The sequence below is a fragment of the Lissotriton helveticus genome, chromosome 10, assembly GCF_964261635.1.
Source record: "Lissotriton helveticus chromosome 10, aLisHel1.1, whole genome shotgun sequence".
Lineage (NCBI taxonomy): Eukaryota > Metazoa > Chordata > Amphibia > Caudata > Salamandridae > Lissotriton > Lissotriton helveticus.
Genome location: NC_136071.1, coordinates 279585853 through 279601088, shown reverse-complemented (window position 1 = coordinate 279601088; position 15236 = coordinate 279585853). Strand labels below are relative to the sequence as shown.

The following is a 15236-nucleotide window of genomic DNA, read 5'->3' as shown; positions in this document are numbered from 1 at the left end:
TGCAATGTGAATGAATTAAAAATGCCTGCTATTTCTCCCAGAGGTTACAACAAAGTACTTATACCCTTGTTAGGCATGAAAAATGTACAGTTACGTTTTAAGGACAGGGAGACTTATGGAACAGTGTATGTGGTGAAATCAGGGACCAATCTTCTGGGGTGGGTCCACCAGAAAGAGCTGGGTATCATCTTAGACCCAAATAGCGTTGAACAAGTTTTGCTCACAGATAGGTCCCTAAAGGGTGAAAACATTTGTGAGAGTTCAAACAACTGTTTAAGTAGCAGCTGGGGTGTTTGCACAAGTTTCAACATAGGATCAAGTTGAAATACAATGCGAGACCAGTTGTACATAAATTACGCCCTGTGCCACACAAGCTAAAAACTCCTTTGGAGAAAGAGTTGCGCAAGTTGTGCGACTTAGACATAATCCAACCCATCAGCTGTTCAGAATGGTTGGCCCCGATTGCTATCGCGGCCAAGCCAGTGGGGATGGGATTCGTCTTTGTGTGGATTTGCGCAGTCTCAACAACAATATATGGGTGGAACGGCATCCTTTGCCTATAATAAATGAAATGCTGAGTACCATGGGTCTTGCAAAATACTTTAGTGTGATAGATCTATCCATGGCATATCACCAGATTGAGCTGCATCCAGAGTCGAGACCACTAACGGCTTTCATCACCCCAGTAGGGGCTTTCATGTTTAAAAGGATGCCTTTTGGGCTGGCATCCGCAGCGGCCATATTTCAAAAAGCCATGCAAAAGATCTTAGAAGGAGTCGAACGTACCATGTGTTTCCAAGGCGACATACTGGTCTATGGTCAAACCGAGGAGGAACATGACAGTGTAATAAGACAAGTCTTTGGAAGACTCATGGATGCGGGACTAACTGTGAAAAAAGAGAAATGTAAAATAAAAGTAAAAGAAGTAGAATACTTGGGACATTCCATATCAGAAGATGGGTTCAGACCAAAGAGCAGTTTGATCCAGGCGGTGAAGGAGGCTCCCAGCCCCAAGAATAAAGAGGAATTAAAGTCCTTCCTGGGGCTTATGGAGTATATGTCTAAGTACGTTGACAATTTTGCTGCCAAATGTGAACCGATGAGAGAGCTCTTGAAGAGGAACAAAGATTTTATATGGAATGAAGAACATGATGCGGTGGCGAACTCATTGATGGAAGAGTTGATAAGCTCACCGGCGTTAGGTACCTTTGACGCATTCAAGAAGACCATACTGGCTACAGATGCTTCCAGCAATGGCCTGGGGGCAACCTTAATTCAGAAGGATGGGCAGGATGAGAAGATCATCGCTTTTGCATCCAGGAGCCTCACAAACCCCGAGCGGAATTACTCGGTAATCGAAAGAGAAGCCTTGGCCTGTTTCTGGGCTGTAAGACACTTCAAGTTTTTCCTGTGGGGCTTAAGGTTCACCATCTGTACTGATCATAAGCCCCTCACCTTCATATTCTCAGTGAAGGGACTTGAGAATTGCACTCCTCGTATCAGCAGGTGGATTCTAGGACTGGAACATTACAACTTCAATGTAGAATATGTTCCGGGCAAGGAAAACATAATTGCGGATTTCCTGTCGAGGTCACCACTACCAGGAGTGGAGACTACAGAAGAAGCTCTTGACAGTCCCCTATTAATGATGGAGATACCTCCGATCACGTAGAAGGAATGGGAGGAGAATATGAAGGAAGACAAAGAGCTAACTACCCTAAGAGAATACATGGAAACAGGATGGCCGAATAAGAAGAATGAACTCGAAGCCAGCATTGGGGATTATTGGGAAGTCAGGAATGAATTAAGTGTCATTGGAGGGAGAATCTATCGCAATAACAGGGTGGTACCACCCAAAGGACTCAGGGTGAAGGTTATTGACTTGGCACATGTAGGCCATTTGGGGCGTAGCATTACCAAAGCCAGGGTAAGGTCAAGTTTCTGGTTTCCCAGGATGGATGCTATGACTGAACAACTTGTAAAGGAATGTGGGACGTGTGCCAGGAGCGACAAATCCAAGAAAATGCAAAAAGCACCTTTATCTCCAGTAAATGTGCCAACTAAACCATGGAGCAAGTTGGCCATGGACATCATTGGACCAATGCAGGATTTAGGAGAAAGGAAGAGATTCATGATAGTCCTGATCGACTACACTACACATTGGATCAAGCAGAAGTTCGTTCACAGTGTCACCACCAGGCAGGTGATTGAGTTCTTGGATGAAGTGTTCTGTCAAGAGGGTATACCTGCGACCCTTGTGACTGACAACGGGGTACAGTTCACCTCAGAAGAAATGAGAGATTTCCTCAGGAAGATGGACATTAAGCATGAGACCACAGCCTTGTATTGCCCGAAGGCCAATGGCTTAGTGGAACGAGCGAACAGGATCATCAAGGAACATATCCAGTTAGCTGCCACCAATGGACATGACATTGGAGGTTCACTTAAGAAATGTCTGTGGGCATTCCACACCTCACCTAATAAGGTCACGGGTATATCTCCTTTTGTGGCATTGCGTGGGAGAGAACCTTGCACAAAATATAATCCCAGTTGGTTAAGTGGGGGCGAGGCTAGAGAAGTGGATATGGAGGAAGTAGGAGAAAAGATCAAGCAACACCAAGACAACTACAAGCAGTGGTATGACAAAAAACACGGGTTGACGTGTGGCAAGTGGGAGGTAGGTGGCATGGTACAAGCCAGGAAGAACAATAAAAGGGGGGCCACCCAAAGTAAATACTATTCACCTTGCAAAATTGTCAAAGTGTTAAGAAATGTGGTTCAACTTGAAAATGGTCAATGGTGGAGTTTTGATAATATTGTAAATGCACATGTGTAAGCTCTGTTTTTGTTTACCTTTTCCAATGCCCTTTCTGCTAAACCCTCGTTCCCATAACTGGGAAATTGGGTTTGTTTTCACTGTCACCCAATATGGACGGGTGATGTGTTGTAACTGAATTATAGAAGTGGTATCTTCCGTCCACCCCTTCCCTTTGGCCCCAGTTGGTATTTCCCAAATGAAGCTGACAATAGAATGTTGGTCTGTTGTCAGTGAGGAGAGTGGATGGTCAATAAACGAGTCTTGACTTAACAGGTGTCTCGTCTTTCCATTGGAATTCCAACAGTATATCTTGTAGAAATTCTTACAACTGAAATAAATACAAAACTATTAATAATTAAATGCTAACTGAAAATACATATTTGATGGCTGAAGAAAAACACGATTTTCTTTTTGCTCAGCACAGTTGGACAGACAACTGAAAGAACACTTTTTTGGTCAATGTAGGAGGTGGACAGTTTCCTGACAGACTTCTGCAAAGCAACTTACAAGTCAGAGATAAAACGCACTAGCAAAAACACAGAAGAAACAATCTGACATTAACAGTTTACAAAAGAAAAATTATAACTAGGTACCCCCTGACTGAAGTTGAGAAAAGCAATAGAAATATCAGATACATACCAGACAAGAAACAGAGCGAAAACAGTTACAATTGTAACAAGCATTTTCAATGCAATAGGTTTCGCATTTGTCAGAGAAATAGCTATTGGCGCTGTAAATGACAATGTCTTTCACCCATGTGTTTTGGTTTGGAGTGTAGTGGTTGTATGTAGTGTGGAGTGGAATTATGTGGGTTGGATTGCTATTGTTAGTTGTGGAATTGTGTGTGGTGGAATTGTGTGGTGTGGATTTGTGTTGTGGAATTATGTGGTATGGTGTGCAGTGGATTTTTGTGATAGAAATTATGTGGTATTGAGTGTCATGGAATGATGCAAAGTGGGATTGTGCATTATTGAATGCAATTATGTGGAATGGTATTATGTGTTATGGAGTGGTATGTAGTGGAGTTTAATTAAGTGGTGTGCTGTTAAATTTTGTGGCATGATGATAGATGTGTGGTATGGATTGGATGTATGTATGTGGTGTGTTATGTAATTGTGTTGTTGAGTTGAATTATGTGGTTTCTTGTCGAATTATGATGGAAATGTGAAGATTTGAATTGTGTGGTGTGGAAGTGTGTGGCGTTGAGTGAAATTATGCTGATTGTATAGGGAAGAGAAGGGGGTGAGCATGTAGATGTGAGGTTAATAAGTGATGAAGATGAGAGAGAAAAGAAAAGGGTGATGGTAGAGAAGTAGAAATGATGCCGATAGCAGAAGGAGGTGCAAAAAAAAGAATAAAGACAGAACTTGTAGGGGACTGGTAGAGCTAAAGGGGGAGAGAGTAGGAGAGGTGAGGGTAACTAACAAAGGTGGGAGATGACGGAGAGACCTTGCAGGACATGGATGTGGGACGGTGACCGGAGGAAGATGAGGAGGAAGCGAGGACAGTGGAGCTTGGAGACGGAGAAACACTAAAATAAAATGTATTTATTTTTCTTCCATTGACAAACAGCTGTACTATTTGGGGGCAGCAATCATTGAGTATTAGCCCGTTCGTCATTCTGCAGACACCAAATGTGACATCAAACATGATCACAAAGTGTATTAGCTCCGTGTTTGCACAGCACCGCGGCGCAGCTTTAAAAACATGCACCAGCATTGTGGAACTATCAGTTTGACACTCACACACGACAGCCTTAAGGATTCGAAATCAAAACCAAGGAAAGACTACAATAGCACCGCCTACATAAAGGGCAGGTTAGATACTGGCTGCAAGGATCTGTGATACAGAACACTGTGCGGTTCTGAACCACTGCATTTAATCTTGTCCTTGTAAATTCACGGCATCACAGGTCTAAACTGATATAACCCAGCATATAACTCAACTAATGTTTTTTAGAAAAGACCCTGACAAAAATAAAAAATAAAACAGAACTGTTTGTTTCCCCACCCCAAATGTGATTCGAACCCGTAACCCCAGGCTTAGGAGGCCAGTGCCATAGCCACTAGGCCAGACGGCAGCTATGGAAAGCACGTAACCATTGAGCTATAATCCTTTCATTGTGTGTGCGCACATGAACAAAAATGATACCGGGAAACAAAGCGCCCAAAGAGATCAACACTGTACAGCGGCACAATGAGATAAGTGAAATACTGTGGAATAACGGGTGGCAATGGTACTTAGTATAAATAAGATTGCAAAACTCAACGAGGATCGTTTGACAACACAATCCCTAGCAAAAACATGAAAGCGTGCGCCATGCTGAAATAAAGTGCAGTGCCCATGTACATCAAATGTTTGTGAGTGGCGGCCCGTGAAGCGCGCGCCATGGCAATTAAAAACCAGCTCCGAAAGCGAAACATTCCTTGGGGCGGGACTTCCGTCTTCGGAAGCCCGCGCACGCGCCCACGGGAAAGCAGTGCTGGTGACGCGGGGCTCATGCCCGAGGGAGAGCCCCGCGGAGGCTGCAAGACCTTAGAATCATGGTAAGGGGGGGGGGGCGCTTGCATGTATGGTGGGGGGGGGCGCTTGCATGTATGGTGTGGGGGGGCGCTTGCATGTATGCGGCACCTGGGGGGGCACTTTTATGTATACGGCGGTGGGGGGGGAACTTCTATGTATGCGGCGGGGGAGGGGGGGGGGCTTATATGTATGCGGCGGTGGCCAGGGGGAGGGGGGGCCCTTCGATGTATGCGACGGCGGCAGGGAGGTGGGTGGGGGGCCCTTCTATGTATGCGGCGGCGGCGGCAGGTGGGGGGGGGGACTTCTATGTATGCGGCGTCAGCGGGGGGGGGGTGGGGGGGCTTTGTATGTGTGTAGGTGCGCTCCTGTGTGTGTGTGCCTTCTTGCCTGCATGTGTGTGTTCAGTGTGCCTTTCTTTGCATGGGAATATGAGGGACGGCGACGTGCGCGCTCACGAGGTAGAATCTCCGGCAGGAGACGCTCGTGACAGTCTGCTGTCTACATTCCCCTGAAAGTGATGACATTAGTTGTCTCGCTAGACGCAAAAGCTTCGCTTTTGCGTACGTCTAGCGAGACCTAAAAATGAATGTGAAAACAAGGGACTGAAAGTTCAAATTTTTACAGTCCAATCAAACCCAGCTAAATTTCTCCTGAAGTCAAAATACTGTATCCCCAATCCTTATTCTACCAGTGTGTGGCCCATTAGACACAGGATGAAGCTGTATTACCGAGCCATTGCTTTCCTTCAGGAGAGGCGAAAGATTACCTAGACACCCAGTGGGGGCTTGGTTTCTTTGTAGTATTGGATGAGATGTTGTACCCACCAAGTTAGTTCACATGTCAGACCAATATGGAAAGACACACATTGCCTGATTTATATATTGGCGGGTGGAGGTAAGTACATCAGGGGGAAAGAGTAAACTGTTCTGATGCCCTGACTGAGTCCCCGGCTGTCAAATTTAAAAATGACTGCCAAGCCGGTTGGCATTTCGGAAGCATTTACAAGAACGGCACTCAGGTGGTTCCTGTCAATGCTTTATTAACTTTGAAGCATGGCTCCGTCAACATGACGGAGAAGTCCTTTCAAACGTATTTTTATTAATTTTCAAAAAGACACTCACAATGTGGGAAAGTTGTTTTAACATAAGTTCCTTTCCGCTTATATCAGTGTGAGGTATGAATTTTGTGGATGATTACCTACTTTTGCAGATTGGCTCACAATCTCCCACAAACCTCACTAAATTTGTGGATATGGAAATTTCACCATATTTGTGAGATATCAGCTCTTGAAAATTGGCTTTGAGATGTAGTTACAATTGCAAATGTGATAATGTGCACACCAAAGGTGTAACTATGTCTGCAAAGTGCTTTGTGAGTTGGGACCTGTGTATATTATGTCATTTCATAGACACTACTTGCATTGGCTTCACTCTATTCCAGTATAGGTTGGATGGGAACAGAACCAGGTGTGCTTAGGGCCCCTCTAAAAGTGTTCCTTTTTTACAGCACGGAGTGTCTCATTCCATATTCGAATTGCCTGGTGGAATGTATACACAGCTATTCAAAGGTAGTTGTTAGACTGGAGAGGCCTATGGAAGCTCTCCTATATCTAGTCAAACTGGAAAGCCAAGGTTTTCTGGCTGCTTTCACATTTGGTATATGGCATACACGGTAAACCCAATCACCTCTAAACAAGAGGCCAATTTAAGAGGGAACTATAAGCCACAATGTTTCTCTACTTTGTTTAGTAGAGGAAGAACAGTTTCTGTATTTTGTTTCAGAAACAAATGTTTCAGAATGGCCCTTTTAACCTTTTAAAATAAAAAAAATGGGCGGTTAGACATCAAAAAATGAGCTAGAGCAGCCTGTCCTGCCACTTTTTTTTTTACTCTTTAGCAATGCCCCATGTCTTTGGACTGGTGGGGTAACAAGATATATTGCACTTGGAACAACTGAGCAATATTAAGTGTGGTTACTGCACCTCATCCCATATGACATAGCCAGCTAAGATTTTGGAAAATTGTATACATTATTAGCTCTCCCACTTTTTCGTAGGCCACACAGCTAAATCTGGCTTCTGCATTGCCCGTAGGCCTATAGTACTGAAACTGTGCTACTATTGGTTTAATTCAGGATTATGGCGGACATGCTGCTTTGGTCCTACTGAATCCATCTGCAGCATTTGATACAGTCTCTCACATCACACTCATCACAAGGCTATCCTAACCAGGTATTTGGGGCTAAGCCCTCAAATTGATTCTCTCTTATCACTCTAATAGAGAGACACCACCATGTAGATCATCTCCTCCTCAAACCACCTGCTGCATCCCTCAAGATTCCTCTCTCAATCCCACCCTCTATAATGTCCATATGTTCTCTTGTGCATACCTTCAGCTTTGACACTTACACCAATGATATTTATTTATTTTATTTTAGCGATTTGTAGAGCGCCTGGTGACCCGGAGGCATCCCCGCGCTATAACATTTGTGGAGACCAGAGGAGAAAAGGAGGGGACTTTATTTTGGGAATAGCAGCGTTTTCAGTTTTTTCCTGAAAATCAGATGACTGGGTTCCAGCCGCAGGGGGCGGGGAAGTGAATTCCACCCGGAAGATGCTTTAACAGAAAAGCGTCGGCCGCCGGTACGAGTCTTCCTGTATCTGGGGACGTTGGCCAGATGCTCATTATCCGAGCGAAGGGACCTGGGGGCCACATAAGGGGTAACCAGGTCTCTCAGAATAGCAGGGCCAAGACCATTAAACAGTTTGTGTGCAGTGCACAGGGCCTTGAATTCGACCCTTTGACGTATTGGAAGCCAGTGGAGGGCCTTAATTGCTGGTTTGGCTGATACTCTGGAAGGGAGGTTCATAAGTAACCGGGCGGCTGCGTTCTGCGTGCGCTGGAGTTTAGCCATGGTAGCTTCTGGAGCTCCCAGATATACCATGTTGCTGTAGTCCAGCCGCGCAAGGATCAGACCTTGGACCAGGAGTTTCCTGGATAGGGGCGGAAGTATTGGGAGGATCCTGCGGATAGAGCGCATGAGACCAAAGCAGGTACCTGCTGTTTTGGATGCTTGGGTTTTCATCGACAGCTCGGGTTCTAGCCAGACTCCTAAGGTCTTAATTTCTTGTTTCGGGGTGGGAATTTCCCCGAACACGTCTGGCCAGACCGATGGGGGGATGGTGGTCCATTGCTTGCCCAGAAGCATGACTTCAGTCTTTGACCCGTTTAGTTTGAGCGATGACTCGCACATCCAGTTGTGAATTTCCTTGAGGCAGTTCGGCAAATTGTCTGGATAGTTGTCCAGTTGGGAGAGTGAGACGACCAGTTGCGTGTCGTCCGCGTAGCTCACTATTTTGATCCCGAAGGGGGTGACCACGTCTTCGAGAGGGGCCATGTAAGCATTAAATAGAGTGGGGCTTAGTGATGACCCCTGGGGGACTCCGCTTGTGACGGGGAGGGTGGCAGAGTGGAAGTTGCCGTCCCATACCTGGAACGAGCGCCCTGAGAGGAAGGATTCTATCCACGTGAGCGCCGAACCTGCGATCCCTGCCGCAGCCAGCCGATGGAGTAAGACACGATGGTTAACTGTGTCGAAGGCTGCGCTGAGATCCAGGAGGATCACTGCCACTGACCCTCCTGAATCCAGAATGCACTTTGCCTCCTCGATGACGGCGAGAAGGGCGGTGTCTGTGCCGTGGCCCGGGCGAAACCCAGTTTGGGACTGCCGTAAGAGGTTATTTGCTTCTAGAAACTGTGACAGTTGCCCATTGATCAGTTTCTCGGCCATTTTGCTGATGCAAGGGAGGAGTGAAATTGGCCGGTAGTTCGCCATGTCGGCCGGGTCCAGCTGGGTTTTTTTTAGGAGTGCCTTAACTACTGCACTCTTCCAGCTGGGGGGGACCAAGCCTTGAGAGAGCGAGATGTTTATAAGTTCCGTAATCGTAGGCACGATGACAGGGGCTACTGTTTTAAGGAATCTGATGGGGGCGGGATCCAAAGGGGAACCGCTTTTCATTTTGGCCATGGTTGTGTCAACCTCGTTCCGTGTTACTGCCCTAAAAACAGTCAGCTGAGGAAGCAAGCTGCTTCCTGTGCGGTTGGTGGATGCCTCATTGTCCATGTGGTTCGGCAGACAGGGAGGAGGAAGGGAAACTAGAATGCGGGCGATTTTAGCGTTAAAGTAGGTAGCCAGTTCGTTACTTCTGTCTGCCGGGGGTGAGTTGGAGGAGGGTGGAGCTGGTATTTTCAATAGCTCTTTGGCAATGAGAAAGGATTCCCTTGCCGAGTTGGTGGAGTTTTTTATTCTCGTATCATAGTGAGAGGCTTTAGTGAGTTTCAGGGTTGATTTATAGATTCTCACCGACCTCTGATAGGCTTCCTTGCTGGTGTGCTGCCAGTCTTTCCTCCATAGCCGCTCTGCTTTTTTGCAGTTTTTGCGGAGAGTCCGGAGTTCCGGGGTGTACCATGGGGCAGATCCTAGTTTCCTGTTTTTATCCTCACGGGTTTTTATAGGGAGGATGGAGTCCAATGACGTGGCGATCCACTCCCTGAATTTACTGTGTGCGGTGACCGGGTCTTCCGAGGAGGTAGGGGTAGCAGAGTTCAGGGTTCTGGTCCAATCCTCTGTTGAGAGTCTGGACCATGCCCTGTCCCTGGTATAGGTGGTGGGTTTGTGGAGTTTCTTGAAGGCTCCTGGTAGGCGGAGAGGGACCATGAAGTGGTCCGTCCATGGGAGGGGGAGGGACTCTTTGGCTTGAAGGGTAGGGATGTTGGTGAACACCGGGTCAAGCAAATGACCTTTAGTGTGTGTGGCTCCGGAATTTGAGAGGTGGAGACCGTAGGCCGCCAGTTCAGCAATCAAGTCGGCTGCCCCTGTGTCTAGGGGGTCGTCGAAATGAATGTTAAGGTCCCCTAGTATCAAGAAGTTGGTAGTGGAGTGGGCCTGAGCAGCTATAACATCCAGGAGAGCGCTGGAGAAAGGGCCCGAATGGCCAGGGGGGCGATAAACTAGGAGGCCTGACAGTGAGTTAGTCGGTGCTAACTGGATGGTGAAATGAAGGCTTTCGGAATCCAGGATATGCGCGTCGTTGGTTCTACAGGAGAGATAGTCCCGGTGGATGATGGCCAAGCCTCCTCCTCTACCAGATGGACGAGGTTGGGACTGAATAAGGAAGCCCGGGGGGATAGCTAGAACAACGTCTGAATCCGAATGATCAGTAAGCCACGTTTCCGAGAGGAACAGAATGTCGAGCTCGTGGTCTTCTATTAGATGATTAATTAGCAGTGCATGCCTAGGGAGTGAGCGACAGTTCAAGGTGGCCAATTTAAGAGCTGAAGGCATGGTGGGTCGGCTGGGAAGTTTGAGCTGAGCTGGGCGGCAGCGTGTGCAGCTGGTAAATGGTCCTTCAAGATCATGAACATAGTTGCATGCGGTGTCAATAGTGGGTCTGAGACTGAGGAGGTCCCGGCGCGAATAGCTTACCTTAGGGGAAGCTTGGTCCGGTAGGGGTTCTGGCCCTGGGCCCGGCCGTGCGCGGACGGGCGCAGGCGGGCTTGTCTTAGGCGCTCCCGCAGCGCTCGTCCGCTGCGCTGGTATGGCCGACACATTTTGTGGCGTGGGGGGTGGGCGTGGCTTCGTAATGGGCGTGGCTATGCCTTCGAGCCGCGATGGCGGTTTGGGTGTTTTCCCTGTGTCAGCGCTAGGTTCCACTGTATCAGGGGAAGTCAGGAGGGCTGCTCGGCGCGTTAGGCAGGCGCTACTGAGTTCAGGTAAGATCGACTTTTAAAAACAGTGCAGGTGAAAGAACGTAGTTTTAAAAGATCACAGAACAAAAGAGATAGGGACTGGAAAACGTGAGGGTGAGGGTCAAGCAAAAATCTTGGTGGGATTGAGAGGCTGTAAGAGAGGAGGGAAGATGGGAGAGGTGGGAGGGCAGTAGACAGGGATTACGTTTGGGGGGATGGCGGAGTGAAAGGTTGGGGATAAAGAGATTGAAAAAGGGTGTAGGGAAGAGGAAGACAGAGAGTAGGATTGAAGGGGATTATAAGGATAGAAGACAGTGGAAGAGAGGAGTGGAAGAAGTAAAAAGTCAAAAAGATATAGCATACAAAATTCAAAATTTTACATTTCAGTAAGCATATACCATTTCGTAAAACAATAATACTGCAAGAGTGATTTGAAGATTAAAAGTATGATTAAGACCTCAGAAGGGTTAAATGATGAGGATTCCTAGGTGTGCACACAGAGCGTTACTGAGTAAATAATTAGAGCTGTTAGACCGCTGTTTAAGACCGCATAAAAGCTAACTGAGGTAGATTTCTAAAAAAGCACACAAGGTAATTAGTGAATAATAATCAGAGCCGTTCACAGTAGATTTCAAACATGATATAGTAGTCACACAATTCAAAATAAATAAAATAAAGTGGCAGAGTGATTGGAATCTAAGAGAAAGATTAGGGGTGACAGAGAGAAGCTTAGGAGTGATTAGCAATAGTGGAAATTCGGGGGCAATAGGGGAAGAGGGCTGACTTGTGGTGCTAATATAAGTTTGTTTAAAAGTAGGATTCAGAGATTAAATAAAAGAATAACTAATTAGGGTATATATATAAACAGGAAGGTAAAGTGAGGTAGTACAAGGTAGAGGTAAAGTGAGGTAATTCAAAGTGTGTAAGATTCCAAGGATTGAACATAGAGCATTAGAGATATTCCAACCGGAAAAAGAGTCCTACATTCAAAAACGAAAATAAAATAAAGTGGCAGAGTGATTAAAATCATAGAGAAAAGATAAAATGTGACAGAGAGAAGCTTAGAATACAAATCAATACAATAAAATAAAATAAAGTGGCAGAGTGAATACTTTCAAAGAGATAGGTTAAAAGAGACAGAGAGAAGCTTAGGAGTAATTAGCATTAGGGAGTGATAAATTAACATCGATCACAATATGTAACTGACAAGATAAACAGTGTCCTGGTTAAGGTCAGACCTTAAGTGCAAGTTCGAGGAATGAGTATCACACTGTTAACAAGGGGGGTGGGAGTCTGGGGCATAGATCATAGTATGTAACTGATAAGGTAACGGTGGCCTGGGTAAGGTTAGACCTTAAGTGGAAGTTCGTGGACTAAGTTGCACACAATATTAGAAAGTGTGGGGGGGGGCTGCGTCAATCCCAATTTGAGTCTGAGTTCTCTTCCAAGATGGCCACCTGTGTAGAGCATAGGAGCGAGTCCTATTTTTCTTTCCATTGAGTCAACTAGGGCATCGGGAGGGCGGAGGAGAGGAACAAAATGGCTGGTGAATTGTTGATAAAAACGAAAAATTTAGTGAATATTGTAATTAATGTGTGAAGAAGGTCCAAAATAGACATTCAGCCGTGAGCCTCCGTCGCATCAAGGAAAGAGATAGCGACCCGGCCGGTCAGGGGATCTTCACGACTCCAGCAGCAGCACTCCACTCCTGGAGGCTAAAGTCTAGATACAGAGTGGGGTCGGGGGCTCAAAAACTCACCGGAAGACTGCACTCATACAGTATAGTCAGCAACAGCGGCGGTCCCAAGCTCCTTGAGTCCAGTAAACATCAGAACAGTGAAAACATTTGGCAGCTAGTGAACGGCTTGACAATAGGAAAAGAAATGCAGTATAATGCAGGGATTAATGCAGCAACATGGAAAGCTCACATCTTTGCTATGTAATCAGAGCCAGAAACAGCGAGCATAAGGGAAGCCTTGCCATGCCAAGCAAATTGCAAGACTACCCGTGGTATTCAACTATGCACTGAGAATCCAAAGTCAAATACAAAGAAAGACCAAACCATCCGGTTGAGAGACGTAGAACAACTAATTGGAGTTTTAGAGATATTAAAATCTGAGGGTGCAGTAGGACCAAACGGAATCCCAAATGCTTTATTCAAAGACAATGTAGGCTGCTGGGCACATTATTTGGCCCTAATGTTCAACAATCTTTATCACTCAAATCAGTTACCGAAGTCTTGGAAAGGCAATATCACCCATCCCATTTTTAAAAATTGAAATTCTGTGTCACCTCTTAATATATAGGCTCATAGCATTAATCGACATTGAGGCAAAGCTCCACGCATCCTGTATTCTTCAACATTTACAATCATGGGTAGAAGAAAAACAACTAATACCACTAATTCAGACAGGATTCAGAGCAGGCATGGGGACATTAACAAATCTAACAGCTTTAATTCTCCTAATAAAGAAGGCCAAACTAAAACAATCATGATTATTCACATGCTTTATAGACCTCAAGTCTGCTTTCGACCGTGTGCCCAGAGGTCGACTCTGGAGAAAATTGCAAGATTGGGTTCTGCCGAAAGATCTTTTAAGGGTGATTATTGAATTACATACAGGAACCTGGGTAACATGTTACTGAGTCACAATTTAGGTTTTAGAATAAATACAGAATCAGTATTTGGAAGGGGCATGTAAGGAAGTCCCTTCCAAATACAGACTCTTTAACCTATCTATTAATGTTTTGCACAGGGGCGGCTCCTCCGCTATGGCAGCGGAGCGTCGCCCCACTGCTTTTAAGCAGTGCACTGCAAAGTAACGGAAACATAAAATGATAACTTTGAGTTATTATTATTTTATGTCGCCTGCTGCTTTGCTGGCAGGCGGGTTTGCGGGGCTGCTCTGCTCTTGGAGCAGGGGAGGAGTGGTTTGCCCGCTCAATGAGTGTTTGGCCGGCCCTCTCAGGCCGCCCAAACAAGTCATGCACACTTTCCCTGTTCCCCATGCAGGCTGCATTACAGCCTACATGGAGAACAAGCCCGGGCCCCCATTCCCTGGTTGAGTGTCAAACCTGGACGCTCAGAACCAACCACAACGCGGCATTGCAGCGTTGTGATTGTTCAGGGGAGCCTGGCTGTTCTTCCTGCGCCTCAGTCCGACGAGGAGAGCAGGAGCAGAGACGTGGGACCCAACTGCCATACATGATATTCTACACATATATATTTCCCAATAATGATAGCCAACACATATGTCTTGTTTCCTGTGGTAGATGATGGCCGTAGTTTATTTTGCATTATGTATGAATTACTTTTTGCCTTACAGTCCTGTGGTCAAATCCCGCTATGACCAGCCATGATCCTATTTCACGGGATGTCATAAATCATTTTGACAAGCTCATAAATCCTAGGCATGACAGTTCATTAATCAATCCATTTTCCAGTTATAAATCATTTTGGAAGAGCGTAATTTACTCATAACCAAGAGTTTCCCCCCATAATGAGGAGACTGAGAATTACAAGATCTGACGACAACTTTTTTCAGAAGAACTGCTGCTACATTATGCAAAATATAATTGCTCTCCTCCTTTCAGTTCCACAGCAACTCGTTTAGAGCGTAAACTCTCTACTTGCAGTGCCATGGTAAGAGGCTCTATAGCACTGTAGCGTTAAATGTTCGTATCAACCAGCTTGGTCGTAATCGCCTGATCCTGCAAGGATTCAACCCACCTGTGAAGGTGCAACTCTCCCAGATATATCAGTAGCAAGCATGTTAGCCTGTTGACTTATCTTAGCAGTTTAGGAAGTAAAAAAAAAGATAGGAGGAATTGAAATGAATTTGTACTTGTAAAGCGCACTTACCCCAACCGGGGTTTCCTGGCGCTGTACGCATACCGCTTTGGAACCCTTCCTGGCTTTTCCCTGTGAAATGTCCACTCCTGGGCACCCCCAAGGTGAAGCCAGGCATCCCAGTGCTGTTGGGGCCGTTGTTGCAGAGTGGGACCCATGATTGGAATAGGCACTGAGGCGAGAATTAACAGGTCCGAGAAAATTGAGCCCAAGACCCGCCGAGGCGGGAATTGAACCCTGGTCCCGGGCCAGAACTCTGCATCAGGGTCTGCCGCTCTAACCATTGAGCCACACTTCT

General features: G+C 46.1%; 1 protein-coding gene across 2 annotated transcripts in view; it reads right to left on the bottom strand.

The window, feature by feature from the left end:
- The window catches only part of HHATL (hedgehog acyltransferase like), a 171819-nt gene that overhangs the window by 78352 nt on the left and 78231 nt on the right, over positions 1–15236 (bottom strand). The window lies entirely within an intron of this gene.